Source organism: Lepus europaeus, chromosome 14, assembly GCF_033115175.1.
Source record: "Lepus europaeus isolate LE1 chromosome 14, mLepTim1.pri, whole genome shotgun sequence".
Lineage (NCBI taxonomy): Eukaryota > Metazoa > Chordata > Mammalia > Lagomorpha > Leporidae > Lepus > Lepus europaeus.
In genome coordinates, this window is record NC_084840.1 from 88,476,417 (window position 1) to 88,494,720 (window position 18,304).

Here is an 18,304-nt window from a genome sequence, read left to right on the forward strand (position 1 = left end):
TAGCTAGTAAGCATGAGTGGTATAGCATACAGGAAGATGTCCCAGAGTAGAGGCCAGCACTGGTAAAACTGTTTTCTGCAGTGTGGACAAGCCATATGGGCTCTGATTTGAGTCCTGGATGCTCTATGTCCAGTCCAGCTCTCTTTTAAGACCTGGGAAAACAGTAGCAGATGGCCCAAGTCCTTGGAATCATGCACTCATCTTGGAGACCTGGAAGAAGTGCCAGGCTCTTGGTTTCAAATCAGCTCAGCTCTGGCCATCGTAGCCATTTGAGAAGTGAACCAATGGATGGAAGACCACTCTCTGTGTCTCTTCCTCTGCCTCTCTGTAAATATGCCTTTCAAATATATGAATAAATCATTTTTTTTAAAAAAAGTTACCCCGGAGTAGTCAATGCAGGGAACAGTATTGCTGGGAATATTCTAGAAGGAACCAGTGTCTTCTTCCCCTTTCAGCCCTGCAGTTTCCCCACCTCCACCCCTTCTGTGTGGAGCCTCACACCGAGCAGATGGCCAAGGAGCTGGTGATGTTTGCAAGGGTGGCCCCAGCTTAACAGAGCAGAGTACAGAAGGCATGAGCAATGAGGTGGCAGGTGGGTAACTGGGCCGCTCTCACCACTAGCAGGTGCTCCTGCAACCAGGGCCATGCGACCAGCCAGCAGCTACGGTGCTAAATCTCAGCCCCACAAAATTCCTCGTGCCACCACCAGAGAGAATGAAGCTTTCACAATCTGAGTTGCGATTGAAAATACAAAGTCTGTTCTGTCCTGCCCACCATTCTGCCATGACTACCAGATCTGGCTTCCCTCAAGATGGCTTTCTCCTCCTGGTGTTAGAATGCCCAAGACTGTGTCCTATAGACGATTGCCCTCACCCTTTATACTCTACTCCCACCTCCATAACAGACTTCCTGATGGAAGGGCCTTCTACCCTCCACCTGTTGTTCCTTCCTCCCCACCAGCCTTGCATCTTGTCTTTGTATTTTGTAACTCACATGTGCGCTTGGGTCAAGGGCATGTTTCAAATTGGATCGACAATAGGAGTCTTCATCTCAGAAAAGCACACACAGATGCTGCTGTGGTACACAGTCCCTATGATTCCTTGACACCCTCCACATCCTGGCTGTGGACCCTCCAGGGGCCAGCAGTCTGGAGGGCATGGCCACTCTTGATCCAGACATCAAGATCCAGAAGTTCCCTGTCTTAATACAGCTGGCCCCTGATCACCAGCTACTGTGGAGTTTGGCTCATTCTTTGACAATGCTTTGTGTCCTTAGATTGTTTCTTTATTATGCCAGAAATTGGTGGCTTTCACTTATTTAAAAATTGTTCCTTTGGCTGGCACCGCAGCTCAATAGGCTAATCCTCCACCTTGCGGCGCCGGCACACCGGGTTCTAGTCCCGGTTGGAGTGCCGGATTCTGTCCCAGTTGCCCCTCTTCCAGGCCAGCTCTCTGCTGTGGCCCAGGAGTGCAGTGGAGGATGGCCCAAGTGCTTGAGCCCTGTACCCCATGGGAGACCAGGAGACGCACCTGGCTCCTGCCTTCAGATCAGTGCGATGCGCCGGCTGCAGCACACTGGCTGGGGCGGCCATTGGAGGGTGAACCAATGGCAAAAGGAAGACCTTTCTGTCTCTCTGTCTCTCTCACTGTCTACTCTGTCTGTCAAAAAAAAGTTGTTTCCTTGAGAGGCACAGAGAGACAGGAAACACAGATAGATTTGAGAGATCTCCCTTGCACTGCTTACTCTCCAAATGCCCACAATTGCTGGGGCTGGGCAGGGCCAGAGCCAGAAATTGGCAATGCAATCTAGGTCTGCCACATGGCTGACACACACACAACCACTTGATCAATCACTGCAGCTTCCCAGGGTACACATTAGCAAGAAGCTAGGATGGGTGCAGAGTCAGGACTTGAACCCAGGTGACTGATATTGGGGGTAGTCATTTTAACCTACTAGGAAGAACACCCAGCCTGGGTGGTTTTCACTGACCTATACGTTAATGCATTGATGTCCCAGTTTTCCAACTCTCATAAACACTGTGCAGAGGAATTATGTCTCTCCCTCCTTTCCTTTCTGTGCATCACACAGTATTTGCACTTAAAACTTTTATTTATCTTTCTCTTTATTTATTTGAAAGCAGAGTTACAGAAAGTGTGAGGGGGGGTTAGAAAGAGAGGGAGAGAGAGAAAGAGATCTTTCATCTGCTGGTTCACTCCCCAAATGGCCTCAATGGCCGAAGCTGGACTGATCTGAAGCCAGAAGTCAGGAGCTTCTTTCTGGTCTTTCACATGGATGCAGGGGCCCAAGGAACTTGGGCCATCTGCTGCTGCTTTCCCAGGTGCATTAGCAGGGAGCTGGATCAGAAGTGGTGCAGCTGGGAGAGCAGCAAGATGGCAGAATAGGAAGGGAGCACACTGATAGTCCGAGAAGAGACAGTTTAATAAAAGTGGAGATACTGCAGGTTCAGGGAAGAGTAGGGGAAGAAACAGCAGAGGAAACTCTTCTGGAACTAGTGATTCACAGTGGACCTGCATGGAGAGCATGGGAGCTCAAGTTTGGGACACCAGTGGCAGACTCAACACACCAGCACCGGAACACAAGGTGAGCCGAACCTCAATAGCCCGAGACACCAGTAAGAAAGTGGAAAGAGGAGACTAGAGGGAACGAGGCTTGAAACTCCGTGGGGAAAAGTTCACCAGGATAACTAGAAGAGAGAGGGGGAAAAAAAGTGACAGATACGGACACGAGTTTCTCTCTCTCCACTCACCCCTCAAAGGCGAGCAAGACAAAGAGCAGGCGCCATTTTGGACATACGTCATAAGCAGGGCGACCTCAGGTCTGCACCAGCCCTGAGCCTAGCAGAAAAACCTGACTCTGGGGGGAGGGGTGAAATAACAGGAGATTAGCATCTAACTTGGCAACCCAGTGGGAGACTGCAGGAGAATTGGAGCCCACACTGAGGGCAGCAGAGATTCCCTGTGTGGTCCTTGGGAAAGAGCTTCTGATCTCTGGCTTCTGTGGGTATATCATTCACCTGCTAACTACCTCCAATTACATTCAGCTGTGCTTTCAATTGTGCGGAATTACTTCCCTTTTGAATCAAAAAAAGAATGAAAGAAAGATTTACCACGCCTAACCTGGGAGTGTCACCTTAGACACACCCTCAACCCTGAGGAACCAAACAGAGCTCTCAGGCCACATTCATCTCAAGCCTCTAAGGCTCCACTGAAAGCAGACAGTACACTTAATATAGAGCCATAGTATAACAAGAAAAAACACCACAGTGAAGAAACCAAATATCTCCAACATGCCAAACAACAAACGCAAAAACCGAGGTAACTAGAACAAGGAAGACACTATGACGCCCCCAAATGAAAAAGACACCCTAATTCAAGATTATGAAGATGATGAGATAGAAGAAATGCAAGAAGCGGATCTCAAAAAATTGATAAGAACGTTAAGAAGTTCTCAAAGACAAGTTCTTGAACTACAGAAATCCTTAATGGACAAGATAGAAAATCTCTCTTGTGAAAATGAAATATTAAGGAAGAATCAAAATGAAATGAAACAACTAGTAGAACAAGAAACTGTGATAGTGATGAGAAATCATAATGAAATGAAGAATTCAATAGATCAAATGACAAACACATTAGAGAGCCTTAAAAACAGAATGGGTGAAGCAGAAGAGAGAATATCAGACTTAGAAGACAGAGAACAGGAAAGGAAACAGGCAAACCAAAGAAAAGAAGAGGAAATTAGAAATCTAAAAAATACTGTCAGGAATCTACAGGATACTATTAAAAAACCTAACATTTGGGTTCTGGGAGTTCCTGAAGGCATGGAGAGGGAGAAAGGATTAGAAGGCCTTTTCAGTGAGATACTAGCAGAAAATTTCCCAGGTTTGGAGAAGGACAGAGGCATCTTAGTACAGGAAGCTTATAGAACCCCTAATAAACATGACCAAAAGAGATCCTCACCACGACATGTTGTAATCAAACTCACCACAGTGAAACATAAAGAAAAGATTCTGAAATGTGCAAGAGAGAAACGTCAGATTACTCTCAGAGGATCTCTAATTAGACTCACAGCAGACTTCTCATCAGAAACCCTACAAGCTAGAAAGGAATGGCAAGACATAGCCCAGGTACTAAGAGAGAAAAACTGCCAGCCCAGATTATTATATCCTGCAAAGCTCTCATTTGTGAATGAAGGTGAAATAAAGACTTTTCATAGCAAACAGAAATTGAAAGAATTTGTTGCCACTCGTCCAGCCCTGCAAAAGATGCTTAAAGATGTGTTACACACAGAAACACAGAAACATGGTCATCAATATGAAAGAAGGTAAAGGAAGGAAACCTCACAGCAAAAGATCACAGGAAGTTCAATTTCTCTTTGACATAGAATTAAAATCTGATTCTCTGTTAAAGCAATGTGTGAAAGTAATCTATTATGTTCTCTTGATGTCTGTTAAATTCTAATTGTTCAAAAACAGCTGAATTTTTATTAAGAGCTATGGGTTATTTAAATATGTGCTTATTTTCAAAGATTTGAATAATCACCTTGTAACAATGATCAAATTTGGTCTATGTTATGTCATGATTTTAAGGAATCTTATTTCAACCAGATATTTTGGATTTTGAGCCTTCTTGGCATTCTTGACAGGCATTCAAAAAATCAAAGTTCCAAACAATCTGGACTCTAAAATTTCCAGTAAATCTTGGACTTTGATTTTTCCAGTTTGGGCCCAACAGAAAAAATCGAAGGACCTATGTCTCTCATCTTATAGAGACAACAACTAATCAGGCTATTTGGATTATATTAGAAGGACTGTCAAGATGTGATGTGGTACCAGACTTTAAGTTTCTATAATGGAAAATGCTATTAATACAAATGTTTGAGAATTAAAAAGTCTAATGATCTTGTGTTACTAGACATGATAGTTATCTTAATGAAAAAGCCCCAGAGGCCTAAAAGGTTAAATACTTGTAAAATCCTACAGCTGCTTTCAAAAATACTGTGAAGTAAGCAAGTGCCTCTTGTTGGTTGATGAGTTTATAATTTTAAACATGGCAACTTAAAGTCTTTTGTCATCCACAGTTATATATGATTTGCTGCTCATAAAACTAAAGCATTGTTGGTTCTATGTTTAGCTGTCCTCCTATAGGTTCCTATGGACTTTTTCCAGCCACTTCTATTGTATTCAGTACTTTGGGATGGCTCTGTAAACAGCTGAAGCCAATAATGTATTAACAGTACCAACTGAGAGAAAGTATGGTTAACTGAGGTTACTAAAAACAAAAAGCAATTCAAATCAATTGGCAATCTACAAAAAGAGTTAAAGATTTTAAAAGCTATTATTAAAATAGCTATATTGGTCTATTATGTTATGTTATATATGTATACATGTTGTATATCCACATAGGAAAATTTTTAAGAGTTTTATTTTAATTGGCTTATAGATAAGATTGTCCATAAATTTAAGCTGCTAAAATTAATCAAAGATACATTTTAATTTGTGTGACCTGAATCTCTGCATCATATGTTTTATACTTGTTGATAGAAAGAAACTAAAAGCATTTTAGATGGTTGTGCTTAAGTTTACTGGTTAAACAAACTACACCATGTTAGATATTTAAGAGGTGTTTTCAAATACATGATTCTTAAAATTTATAGAAGGCATTGGACCTTCTGGTAAATGTTTTCTTCAGTTGTTATCTAATGGTTGAAACTATTTGCTAAGTATTCATGTAATATTGCTATTGTCAGTAAGCAATCTAGGACTTGCTCCCTCATTTCTCTATTCTAAGCCCAACTTGTTCTTTCATTTCTCTATTCTCCTCAAGGTAGGAAACTAATTCTATTATAAAGGAATCTGTAGGATGCACAATTAAATCTTTAGACCTTATAAAAGAGATGACTAACATTTTTCTGTAATAGCATAGCCAAAATAAGAACTTAAATAATAATCTCATAGCTAGATTTACTTCGCCATCAGCAAAGTAAACAGTAAGTAGAAAAAACCTCCCTTTCAGACCAAAGGGAAAGAAAATTTTTAAGTGAGAATATAATTTTCTTCATGGGCATTGTCTACCTTAGAAAAACTACTACAGAACATGCCTCTGACTATAGACTTGTAGTTCAGGCCACCGAAGATTAGAGATGGGACTTGGGCACTCCCTTGACTTGCATCCTCCGGTCTGCTTTAACAAAAACCAGGAGGAAAAGAAAGCTAGGCATCAGAAGCAATGGGTGGCAGGCCTTTTAATGGCTGATCTGTACAGTGATCTGCCCTCAAGGAGACCCAACAGACCAGTCCACTGCAGTGGCTTTCAATGTGGTAAGCCTGGGCTTCAGCAGAAGTCAACTTGTGAAGAGCCCTGGCAGCTCTGCCAAGAGTTGGATCACTGGAAATGGACCTGGCCTGGAGTCGAAGGATGCCCAGGTCAGAGCCACAGATCTTACTGGCTCTAAGCTGAAAAGCCCTTCACTCAGCCCAACTTCCAAAGTGACCACTTCAGCTGAGGGGATGGCCAAGTAGGGTCAGCAACATTGCAGGCAGAACTGTAAATATCTTGTTAGAGATGCCCCCTGCCTTTACCTGGCCAGCTCTCCTCCCAGGCCAGCCAAGGAATGAAAGTCAACAGAGTGCCTTCCCCTAGGAGGTTCACACCTCCCTTAGGATGTACCCCATGTGAAGAGATAGATAGGTCTGGGCCTCTTAACTTACAAGGCCTAAAGCCCACCAGATTATTATCAAGCCCCTTCTATCAGGTTCTATTTGCCTCTCAATCAGAAAACTTAATTGTAGCTTAGACAGCACCTTTCTTAGCTCCTCTAATAATGACTCTGTCCTTTGTTCTAGGCCCTGTCTAGCACACTTGGGCCTCATTCCTTTGTAATCATAACCTCTACTCTACCTCCAATGGCTCTACTCCCAACCTGTGTGTACTGATGGTCCTCTTCCCCACTTAATGCTATATAATTGTTCAGACCTGGTTAATGCCACTCTTACGATCATTGGTTACTATCCTCACCCTGTCTTTTATGACCTTGTCTAAATATGATCAGAGTCAGCGAACTTGGAAGGCTTCCATAGCCTTGGCAACTCATGACGAGAGCCTAGGGTGGTTACTGGCGCCATAAACTAGAGTGTCAATTGGTTGGGTCAACAACAGGTGTCACTGTGCACTTGCTCCTCATGTAGGATCTCTGTCCTTAATATGCTGTACATTTTTATTTAATGCTATAGTACTCAAATAGTATGTTTCACTTTGTGTTTCTATGTGGGTGCAAACTGTTGAAATCTTTACTTAATGTATACTAAATTGATCTTCTGTATATAAAGAGAATTGAAAATGAATCTTGATGCAAATGGAAGGGGAGAGGGAGCGGGAGAGGGGAGGGTTGCGGGTGGGAGGGAAGTTATGGGAGGGGGAAGCCATTGTAATCCATAAGCTGTACATTGGAAATTTATATTTATTAAATAAAAGTTTTTAAAAAAAGAAAACATTATACTAAGTGAACTAAGCAGACACATAAAGACCTATGTGTCAATTGTTAAATCAACAATGGGAGTCACTGTACACTTGCTCCCCATGTAGGATCTCTGTCCTTAATGTGTTGTACTATGCGAATTAACGGTGAAACTGCTACTCAAACAGTACTTTATACTTTGTGTATCTGTGTGGGTGCAAACTGTTGAAATCTTTACTTAGTATATACCAGGTTGATCTTCTGTATATAAAGATAATTGAAAATGAATCTTGATGAAGAATGGGATGGGAGAGGGAATGGGAGATAGGGTGGTTGCAGGTGGGAGGGAAATTATGGGAGGAAAAGCCACTATAATCCAAAAGTTGTGCTTTCGAAATTTATTAAATAAAAGTTTAAAAAAAGAAGAAAAAAGTGGTGCAGCTGGAACTCAAACTGGCACCCACATGGGATCCTGGCACTGTAGGCAGTGGTTTTACCTGCTAAGCCACAGTGTCCACTCCCTAATTGCCTTCTTAATAAGAAGCAACAAATAAAACCTATTCATAAATAAGCATCCACTGAAGAATATTCCTGACCATTTATCCACATGACATGAATTTTCACACATCTTCAGGCAAGTAATCAATCTTTCTTCATTGGAAACTATTGCACAATGCCTACTTGTGACCTTGTGACTGATCAGACCAGTGCTCATCCTAATCAGTAGTGAGTTGATTGGTTCCATGGCATTTCAGGAAACACAAGTTGGTGCCAATCAGCATCGTGTGCAAAGTCTTTTCTCAGGCCCCAGTGGCTGAGCCAGGGCTTCATTGTCAAACCCAGGAGGCTGAACCTTGCAGGGATGATGCTTCCTGGCTGGGCTTGGTGTGGCTCCAGCTGTCTGTCCCATACCTTTTCCCATCAGGACACTGGTGGTCCACAGTCTTTCCCCACCTCTCCCCGCCTGCCTTGCCTTGTTCCGCATCTGAAGCTGAAGTGAAATTCAGTATCTTATCAGTGAAATGAGGACCTAATAAAGGCAAGACTCAATTATCATTTCTTGTTAGCAAGCATTAAAGTAAAATGGTACTTCTTGACATATGAAGTTAAAATGAGAAAATGGGAATTTTGAACACTGATATTGTCCTCTGATTACTTAATTGTGTGAGTTGGGCCTGTTTACCTCAGATTTGAGCTTCCACTTGATTCTTGTGTAGACTTAAGGAAATCATCAAAGAGTATTGTGAAGACTGAAGACGTGTGAGACAACTTGGTTACTTGGCAGAGCAATGTGGCATGAAGGAGGGAGAAGGATGAGAACACCAGGCAGGGTCAGCCTTGGTAGATCTCCGAGTACTCTCACATGAAGGCGAAGTAGAGGACTGGGATTGAGAGGGCAAGAGGACCCAGTCTGCAGTTCATTGTAATTTTATTTTAAAAAAGCCTCTCAAGCTCTTCAAATAAATAGAAAATACATTAATCCGTCTAGTTCCCCTGTAACAAATGTAGTTTTAAATCTTCATCCAATGTGAGAAAGCCAATAATTCCGAATTTTGCTGTTTATATCTTCCCTAAAAAGAATTGTTCTGGATTTAAGAAATGAACTCAGACTTAATATGCCTTACTTGATTTAGGTAATTTTTTAAAAAAAATCTGTATCCTTTAGGTATTCATATTTACTGCTAGCAGTGTGTGTGTGTGTGTGTGTGTAGACAGAATAGCTCTGTCTAAAAGAATTAACACAATACCATGCTATCCATTGAACTGCCTGTTTTCAAACTTGCTTTTGACTGGTATCAGGGACTCTATATTGTTCCCCACTCCCTAACTTGTTAGGGCGGTGGTTGTAGCTAACCTGCTTGTGCAGAGAGTGGAGCTCTTATTTGTGAGACCAAAATTTATGTGTGTTCTGATAGTGTGTCTATGTAACCAGTCCTCATTGAAAATGTTTAAAAATGGAGACTCTAAATAAACAATATTCTTGGGGGCTCGTACTGTGGCACAACAGGTTAAAGCCCTGGCCTTGAAGTGCTGGCATTCCATATGGGTGCTGGTTCTAGTCCAGGCTCCTCCTCTTCTGATCCAGCTCTCTGCTATGACCTGGGAAAGCAGTAGAAGATAGCCCAAGTCCTTGGGACCCTGCATCTGTGTGGGAAGACCTAGAAGAAGATCCTGGCTCCTGACTTCAAATCAGCACAGCTCCGGCTATCGCAGCCATCTGGGGAGTGAAACAGCAGATGAAAGACCTCTCTCTTTCTGTCTCTACCTCTCTCTATAAATCTTTCAAATAAATAAAATAAATCTTTAAAGAAAATAAACAACATTCTTTACAGATAAGTTCTCCCATATGTTGTCAAATTCAATTCTAACAGAATTTGATGTATTCCGTTTATTTCACTGGATGAGGACTCCGACAATGGTACTGTAGTTTTCCATACTTCACTTATCATTTACCACTATATTAACTTTCTTTTGTGAACTCACTCTGTAAGTAATTAACAATCATGAAATTAACTTTCTGCTGTGTCCTGTGAGTCCTTCCAACAAATCGATAAATCTGCCGTTGTTCCCAAGGACCTTGGACACCGGTGATCAACGTGGTTTCCTATGTGAAGATTCTGAGCTGTCTAGTTCTTTCTATTAATTAGGGAAGATCCAGGAGAAAGGAGATGGACACATTTTTCACAAAATGTGAAATTATTCCAAGACATGAAAAAAATTGCTTCTTATAAAGGCCACTTATCTGCCAATACTACTTCCAATCACATGGGTCTCCAAATACTGATGGCTTCTTCTCCAGGTCCCTAAGAGTAAGGCTATGGAGGCCACCAAGATAGCTATTTATGCTGGAGGCCACCACATTGATTCTGCTCATTTGTACAAAAATGAAGAGGAAGTAGGTCTGGCCATCTGAAGCAAGATTGCAGATGACACTGTGAAGAGAGAAGACATATTCTACACTTCAGAAGTATAATGTATGTACAGGGCAGGTGTGATAATTAAACACAATATGTGGGAATGAAAATCATATAATTTATTCAGTAGTTATTGAGGAATTGTTCTGATTGGTGTGATTTTAATCATACATTTTGGGGACCGGCGCCGTGGCTCACTTGGTTAATCCTCTGCCTGTTGCACCAGCATCCCATATGAGCACCAGGTTCTAGTCCCGGTTGCTCCTCTTCAAGTCCAGCTCCCTGCTGTGGCCTGGGAAAGCAGTGGAGGATGGCCCAGGTGCTTGGGCCCCTGCACCCACCTGGAAGACTGGGAGGAAGTTCCTGGCTCCTGGCTTCGGATCAGCATAGTTCTGGCCGTAGCGGCCATTTGTGGAGTGAACCAATGGAAGGAAAACCTTTATCCCTGTCTCTCTCTCTCACTGTCTAACTCTATCTGTCAAAAAAAAAGTTGAGATTTGGAATATCTTTTTTAAAAATCATACATTTTAACATACAACATCCAGTATCATGAACAGAAAGTGAATATGGATTTCTAATGATTGCTGTCTTCAAATTTTTATCTTTTAAGTAAAGTCCCTTTACCTTTCTATTTCTCAACCCAAGCAATACAGATTATGGAACCAGATAGAACGGTAATCAAAGTATTGTGTTGCTCACTTTCTGGGTTACTTCAGTAATTTTATTTTTTTCTCAGTATGAATTGCAGCTTTTATCATAAGAGAGAGTAACATAAGAGAGCTCTTCCCATGCTGAACATGACATAGACATTGGTCTTAAATTGTGTGCACAAATATTAAAGTATTCAAAGTATTTTCCACTCAATTATAAACACGTAAGTTATGCTAATTCTCATCAAGTTTAATGGTTAACAGGTGTGGAGTTTCGAATGCTGAGCCAAGACATGGGCATCTTCATCTGAAGAGAGCCATTAGATGGCTCCAGCCAGCACTTTTTATTATTTAGTCTAAGGTTCAACTAGTAACATAACAAGCAGGAATGTACAGCTGGACTAATCATTGTAAAGCAATAACAAGCAGGCACAAGCAAGTGAGGTAACACTATATGACATATTTATGATGGGAAGCAAAAGTTCAAGTTGCTCCTGGTGGTCATGTTGTTCCTAGCTCATCTTCTATGCCCTTTGGAGTACAATAAGGAGTTTTCCTTAAAGCAATATCTAGTAATAATCCAAACTGTGTGCTTTAACTGCAGCTGCATTCCATTTGGGAAGTTAGGCCTTCACAAGGCTTGCTTAGGCAGAAGCAGGACCACAGCCATGTCCAATGTTCAGGAAGCTATGGCTTCATGGTGAACATTTAGGCAGTAGCCACTACAAACAGAATCAGATTAGTAAATCGTTTTGTAAAATCTATTGAACATATTTCAAACAATGACCATTGTCATTACTTGATAAAATTTTTCTATCCAGGAATAAGTATATTTATGAGCAATATCCAAACAAATCATAGAGGTCATGTGGATAGACAGGATGCAGGAAACCTGAAAAAAAAGAATATTTTCAATCATTTCATCACTTTCTAATCAGCAGAAAAATTTGTTAGTACTACATGAAGTAAACCAAGAAATTTTACTAATGTATTCATTCAACACACTTTCTATCATTTACACACTGCAGCTTTGGTCCACTTTTCATAGACCAGAAATCATCTGACCAAGTTTAGAAGATTCATTGAGAAAACTTCAACTGGACTATGTTGATCTCTGTATTATTCATTTCCTAGCAGCTCTGAAGGTAGGCAGTTAACATAATGAAATTTATTTCTCTTTAGCTGTCAGCATGGCCATCATTTTCATGGGTGATTAAAGAAGAATACAGATATAAATTTTTAGAAGCTTAGTCTATGCTATCTAAGATCTGCTCAGACTAGTTTAAATAATGTAGTTTATTGGATCACATAAATGTAGATCCCAAATCATGAGTATATGTACAGTTCTGAAGCAACCTTAGGAAATACATCTGTTCATAACAATCACTTTGCCACTACATTTCTCTAATTTTTTTTCTGAGCCTTTTCATTAGTGGCATAGATGGCCATGGAGCAATTATATTCTAATGGTCTTTAACATGTGCTAGCTTCTCTAAATCTTTTAATGTTAGAATTGTTATTAAATAGAACCTTAGTCAATCCTCTATGATTCAAGTGCTGGCCCTCTGATCAACAGGTTTTCAGGAGATGAGGAACATCCTGCATCAAGATTACATTATTGGTGGAGATCAGGGTCATGTAACTATATTGACCTTCCCAGTGAGTGAAAGACATCTCTCCAGAGAAAAGAATAGAAGAACTCAAAGTAATATACATCAATAGGACACAATAGGACCTGGAAAATGGTAGTTATAAGTATCTATAATAGACATAAAAGAAGAGGAAAAAGTCTGTACTCTAATGCCATTCTTTATTAATTCATATGCAATACAATTTGTAATTATGTGGAATTTTGCTCTACTTCTTTCAAGAAAGTTTGTTGTTCCAGTCATAAATACACCTTGGTGTCTGCCATGAGTGAGTAATTGAATTTGGTGACACCATAAAAAACAATGCCTGCTGCTGTTCCAGCCTGGGGAAGGAATTACTCCAACAGATGAACATGAAAACGTCCTATTTTTTTTTTTTTTGACAGGCAGAGTGGACAGTGAGAGAGAGAGAGACAGAGAGAAAGGTCTTCCTTTTGCCGTTGGTTCACCCTCCAATGGCTGCCGTGGCCATTGGGTCTCCCATGGGGTGCAGGGCCCAAGCACTTGGGCCATCCTCCACTGCACTCCCGGGCCACAGCAGAGAGCTGGCCTGGAAGAGGGGCAACCGGGACAGAACCCGGCTCCCCGACTGGGACTAGAACCCGGTGTGCTGGCGCCGCTAGGCAGAGGATTAGCCTATTGAGCCGCTGGCCGAAAACGTCCTATTTGACAGTGGATATCTGTGCCACCTGCGAGGTAAGTACTTAGACGAGAGTGTGTTGAAGAAGCCAGAGGAATGTCAGTTTATGTTTAAATTGGGATAATAGGATATGTGTTCTTGGATCTAGAAATCCATGTTATTGACAAGTGCTAATGTTCTGGAGTGGAGGGGGTAGGAAGGCAATGCTGGGATGAAACGGAAAGGAACAGAGGGAAGAATTAGGGTCAATAGCGACAGGCATATTTTCTCCTCCACATATGATAATTCCTCTAGTTTCCTAACAAGGACATAGGAATCCTTTTTGTTGCTTCCATTGTCTTCTCTTATTTTCTTTACTAGTTTTTCTCTTTATGCCAGTCAGTGTCCATTAGCTACATTAAAACTTCTTGGCAGTGTTTATTTTCAACTGTTCTCTTCCATCTATATTGATTTAGCTAAATATGGAAATGTTTCTTCACTGTGTTTCCTTCTAGGCCATGGAAAAGTGCAAGGTTGCAGGATTGACCAAGTGCATTGGGGTATTCAACTTCAACTCAGGCAGCCTGGAGTTGATTCTGAACAAGGCTGGGCTCATACAAGCCTTTTTGTAACCAGGTGAGCATCTTCCATATCCCCTTGTGTTTTTCATTCCCTTCTGCATATACCACTACCAGGTATCCAGTTGATCTCCACTCTTGTTCAAATTACTTTACAGAAAAAAAAAAAGATTATACAGGCAGAGCCTTTATGTAGAAGGGCATGGATGGCTGTCCATGGTTTCTATGTTTGTAAAAGCTTAGGAAAAAAATGAGGATATTTTTGCTCAAATACATGTAAAAATATAATGTTTATGAGTGGAATTGACATTTAAGGATTTGGTTGTTGTTTATATTGTTGTTAATATTACAAAATATATGTTATACTCCTGAGGAACAGTGGTTTTTCTACTTACTACTTTTGAATTCTTTATTTACTGAAAGATTAAACTGTGACTATAAAGTAAATTTAAAATATGCTATTGCAAAAATTAAAAGAAAAAATAACTAAGGAAGGAGGAGGGAAGGTGAGTTTAAGGGTGGGTAGAAAGTATTTCTATCTTCTTAAAACCATATATATGAAATCCATGAAACGGGTTCCCTTCATATAAATAAAAAAAGGAAAAAGAATCTTGAGGGGTAAAGATGATCAAGGATAGACCAATCAGGAATCAAATCTTGGAAGAAGTTGAATTTTTCCAAGATCAATGTAGGATGCAATGGAAGGTCACCTGGTTTGTAGATTTGTGAACAGGTTGTGGAAGAAACTGTGTGTAGGAATAAAGCATGAAAGCATAGAATGGGTGGTAAATAAAGACATAGTGAATGTAAGAAAGATAAATGGTATGGGTTTGCACTGTGTTCTAAAACTTGAATCTTTCCTCTTGGTATCTCTACTTTCGGATGTTTTGAGCAGAGACCTAAATAAAGGGGAAAATGGAGATTATTATATTAGCTTAGGGAAGAGGGAGGAAGCTACCAATTTATGGTGATACTAGTGGTGGACAGAATCAGCCCTCAGAAAAGGTTAGCAGGATGAGAGCTCATATTTTTCCAAAGCCCCTTTAAGTCAGCATCTCCTCCCTGCTTACTGCCATCAGGTCATTTAAGCACATCCGTTCTGTGCCAGGTCACTTGTTCTAACTGAGTTTCTAACAACTTGGAATCACCAAGTAAGGACCTTTGACTGGAAAATATATTATATTATAAAGTCCATGAATTTAGTATATAATTGTGCAGCATTAGTTTTCAAATATAAATATCCCAAAGTTAATATTTATATTAGTTTTACTCCTTTTCACTGCAAATTTTAATCTAGAATATGTGATGAAGTGATACAGATATCTCATATACTTCCTCCCGTATCCAAACTTGCTGACATTTTGTCATATGTCCAAATTAAGTAGACACGTACGCATGTATCTGCATACCAACAATTACTCTCCCTGTTATTTAACATCCAGTCCTTATAAGAATTTTTTGTTGTTACCTCCAAATGTCTTCTCTTTTACCTTTGACAAACTAGTAGTTTTTTTTTCTTTTGTTTTTGTTTTTGTTTTGGACAGGTAGAGTGGACAGTGAGAGAGACAGAGAGAAAGGTCTTCCTTTTCCGTTGGTTCACCCTCCAATGGCTGCTGCGGCCAGCACACCGTGCTGATCTGAAGCCAGGAGGCAGGTGCTTCTCCTGGTCTCCCATGCGAGTGCAGGGCCCAAGGACTTGGGCCATCCTCCTCTGCACTCCCAGGCCACAGCAGAGAGCTGGACTGGAAGAGGAGCAACCGGGACAGAATCCGGCACCCAGACCAGGACTAGAACCTGGGATACCGGTGCTGCAGGCAGAGGATTAGCCTATTGAGCCATGGCACTGGCCACAAACTAGTAGTTTAAACATATATTTTCTTTTCTTTTCTTTTCTTTTTCTTTTTTTTTTTTTTTTTTTTTTTTGACAGGCAGAGTTAGTGAGAGAGAGAGAGACAGAAAGGTCTTCCTTTCCATTGGTTCACCCCCCAAATAGCTGCCACGGCCGGCGCTGCGCCGATCCAAAGCCAGGAGCCAGGTGCTTCTTCCTGGTCTCCCATGTGGGTGCAGGGCCCAAGGACTTGGGCCATCCTCCACTGCACTCCCGGGCCACAGCGGAGAGCTGGACTGAAAGAGGAGCAACCAGGACAGAATCTGGTGCCCCAACCAGGACTAGAACCTGGTGCGCTGGCGCCGCAGGCAGAGGATTATCCAAGTGAGCCATGGCACCCGGCTAAACATATATTTTCATCAAGTTTGCTAGGCAAAATTTTTTTTCTGTGATAGTCTCATTGATTTTGTCAAATATTCTGGAATTCACAGATTATTTCCTTGCAATAATAGATCTTTTGCTTCTCTCTTCCACATTTCTGTAAATTAGAAATTAGATATGAATGCTGTATTGTATTTAGGTTAAATATTTTGGCAAGTAATGTTCTTAGAATCCTGTATTCCTCAAATAGCACAAAATGACAACTTGTCCCATGATTAATAGTGTAACTTTTGGCCCTTAACTTAAGCTAGTAAAAGTCAGATCTCCTTTTTTCCTAAACATGTTTTTCTCCTTTGCAATTACTAGTAATGAGTTAGGTGACAATATTCAACTAATGATATAATATCCCACAGCAAATTTTTACATAATAGATGGGTTCTTATGAATAATGTTTGCCTTAGTTATTTCATTGGGGTTTGTAAATAATTAATTGCATTTTAACTCTCTTTGCTGTTTTTACTTGATATTTGCACTTAGCACAACCTAGAATTATTCCTGTAACACCAGCTTAACTATAATACCTTCCCTTTAGTTAAAGAATTAACTATAATAGTCACCATTAGTGGGGCAAATATTTTTGTGTCATCATTCTTTTTTCTTTTCTATGTATTCATTACTATGAACTCATTTTTTAAATCTATGTATTATAATTGGCTTTATTCATCATTCCTTATTCCTTATTAGGTTGAAATCTACCCAAATGTTATTAGTAAGATTCCTATAAAACTACTTTTTCATTCCTCCCAGAGATTCTCTAATTACTTATTAAATTTTTTTTTTATTTTTGGCGCTGTCAATGTTCAGGGGTCAAAGAGTACCTTCCTTGTCCCAGATCTGGAGTTTGTCATCTCTCTTTACAATGGAAAACATTGTTTGGAGACCACAATCTGATCTACAGAGTTGCTTTTTCTCAAGAATGTCATCTTTTTCAACTTTCTGAAAGACATTATATTAAATTTATTGTTTTCAGAACATTATTAAGTTTATATTTTAAGTTTATATTACATGTTATTTTTTCAATCCAGCTACTTTTACTTAGAATATTTCCATTCATATTAAAATTAGCATTTCAACTAATCCTATATTTTCCTATTTTGTCCATGTACAGGTGGAACATCATCCCTATCTCAACCAGAGCAAACTGCAGGATTTCTGCAAGTCAAAAGGCATTGTCTGGTTGCCTACAGTGCTCTGGGATCACATTGAGATAAATGATGGTAAAAGGACATCAAGGTGCTTACCTAAAATACCCTTGTTGAGAACTACTTTTGCTCATACAATACTTAGTTTTATGAAATTAACTGTCAACTGGATCAAGGAAAGAGAAGAATTTGCATCTGTAGCAACAACTCAGATGATGCTAGCTATGTTGGTCTAGAGAATTCATTTGAGAAGCACTGGCCAAGAGTGGGCATCATAGTCTATTTTGGAAGACTCCTAGCATGCTAGATATTCAAGGATTCAACCTTTCTGCCTTCACTCACAGGGTGGATCAGAACTTTCCATTTCCTTTGGATGGTACAGTTCTTTGTGCCTTGGCAAAAAAGTACAAGTGAGGTCTAGCCCTTTACTACCAGCTGCAGCCTGGGGTTGTGGTCCTGGCCAAGTTTCATTGAGAAGTGAATGAAAGAGAACATTCAGGTGATGGAGGCATAAAAGATCCTATGCAGTATTTTCTACAGGTGTAATTCTTTCCAAAATGTCAAGATTTCTTTGGGCCAAGTCTATGTCTGTTTTTCTTTTCTTGTATATTAACAATATGTGTTTATTTCTACCACTTTTCTTCTTTTACCATGACAACAAGAAATGCATATTTAAGTTTGCCTTTAGATTTCTTCTGGATTGTTTAAGTACATGGCCATATCATCTTTAAATAATGCCAGCTTTGTTCTGCAGGTGACTGTGGGGCCTTCTTTTATATCTGTAGTGATGTGAAGTTTCAACATGTCATATCTTGTAATGCATTTCTATTTATTTTCTACCCAGTATTTATTGATGGCTTGAGTGTTTTGTTTGATGTCTTGAAATGTTTGAAATCCTTTCAGAACTTCCAGATTGACAAATATACAGTATAAAATAATAAAAATCTTCTACTTCTCTAATAGGGTTTTGAATTCCAATTGTTTTCAAAGGACATGAAAGTTCAGGATG

At 40.2% G+C, this 18,304-nt stretch overlaps 1 pseudogene; it reads left to right on the top strand.

The window, feature by feature from the left end:
- The window catches only part of LOC133773506 (prostaglandin-E(2) 9-reductase-like), a 21,449-nt pseudogene extending 3,617 nt beyond the window's left edge, over window positions 1-17,832 (top strand).
- The last annotated feature ends 472 nt before the right edge of the window (window positions 17,833-18,304 follow it).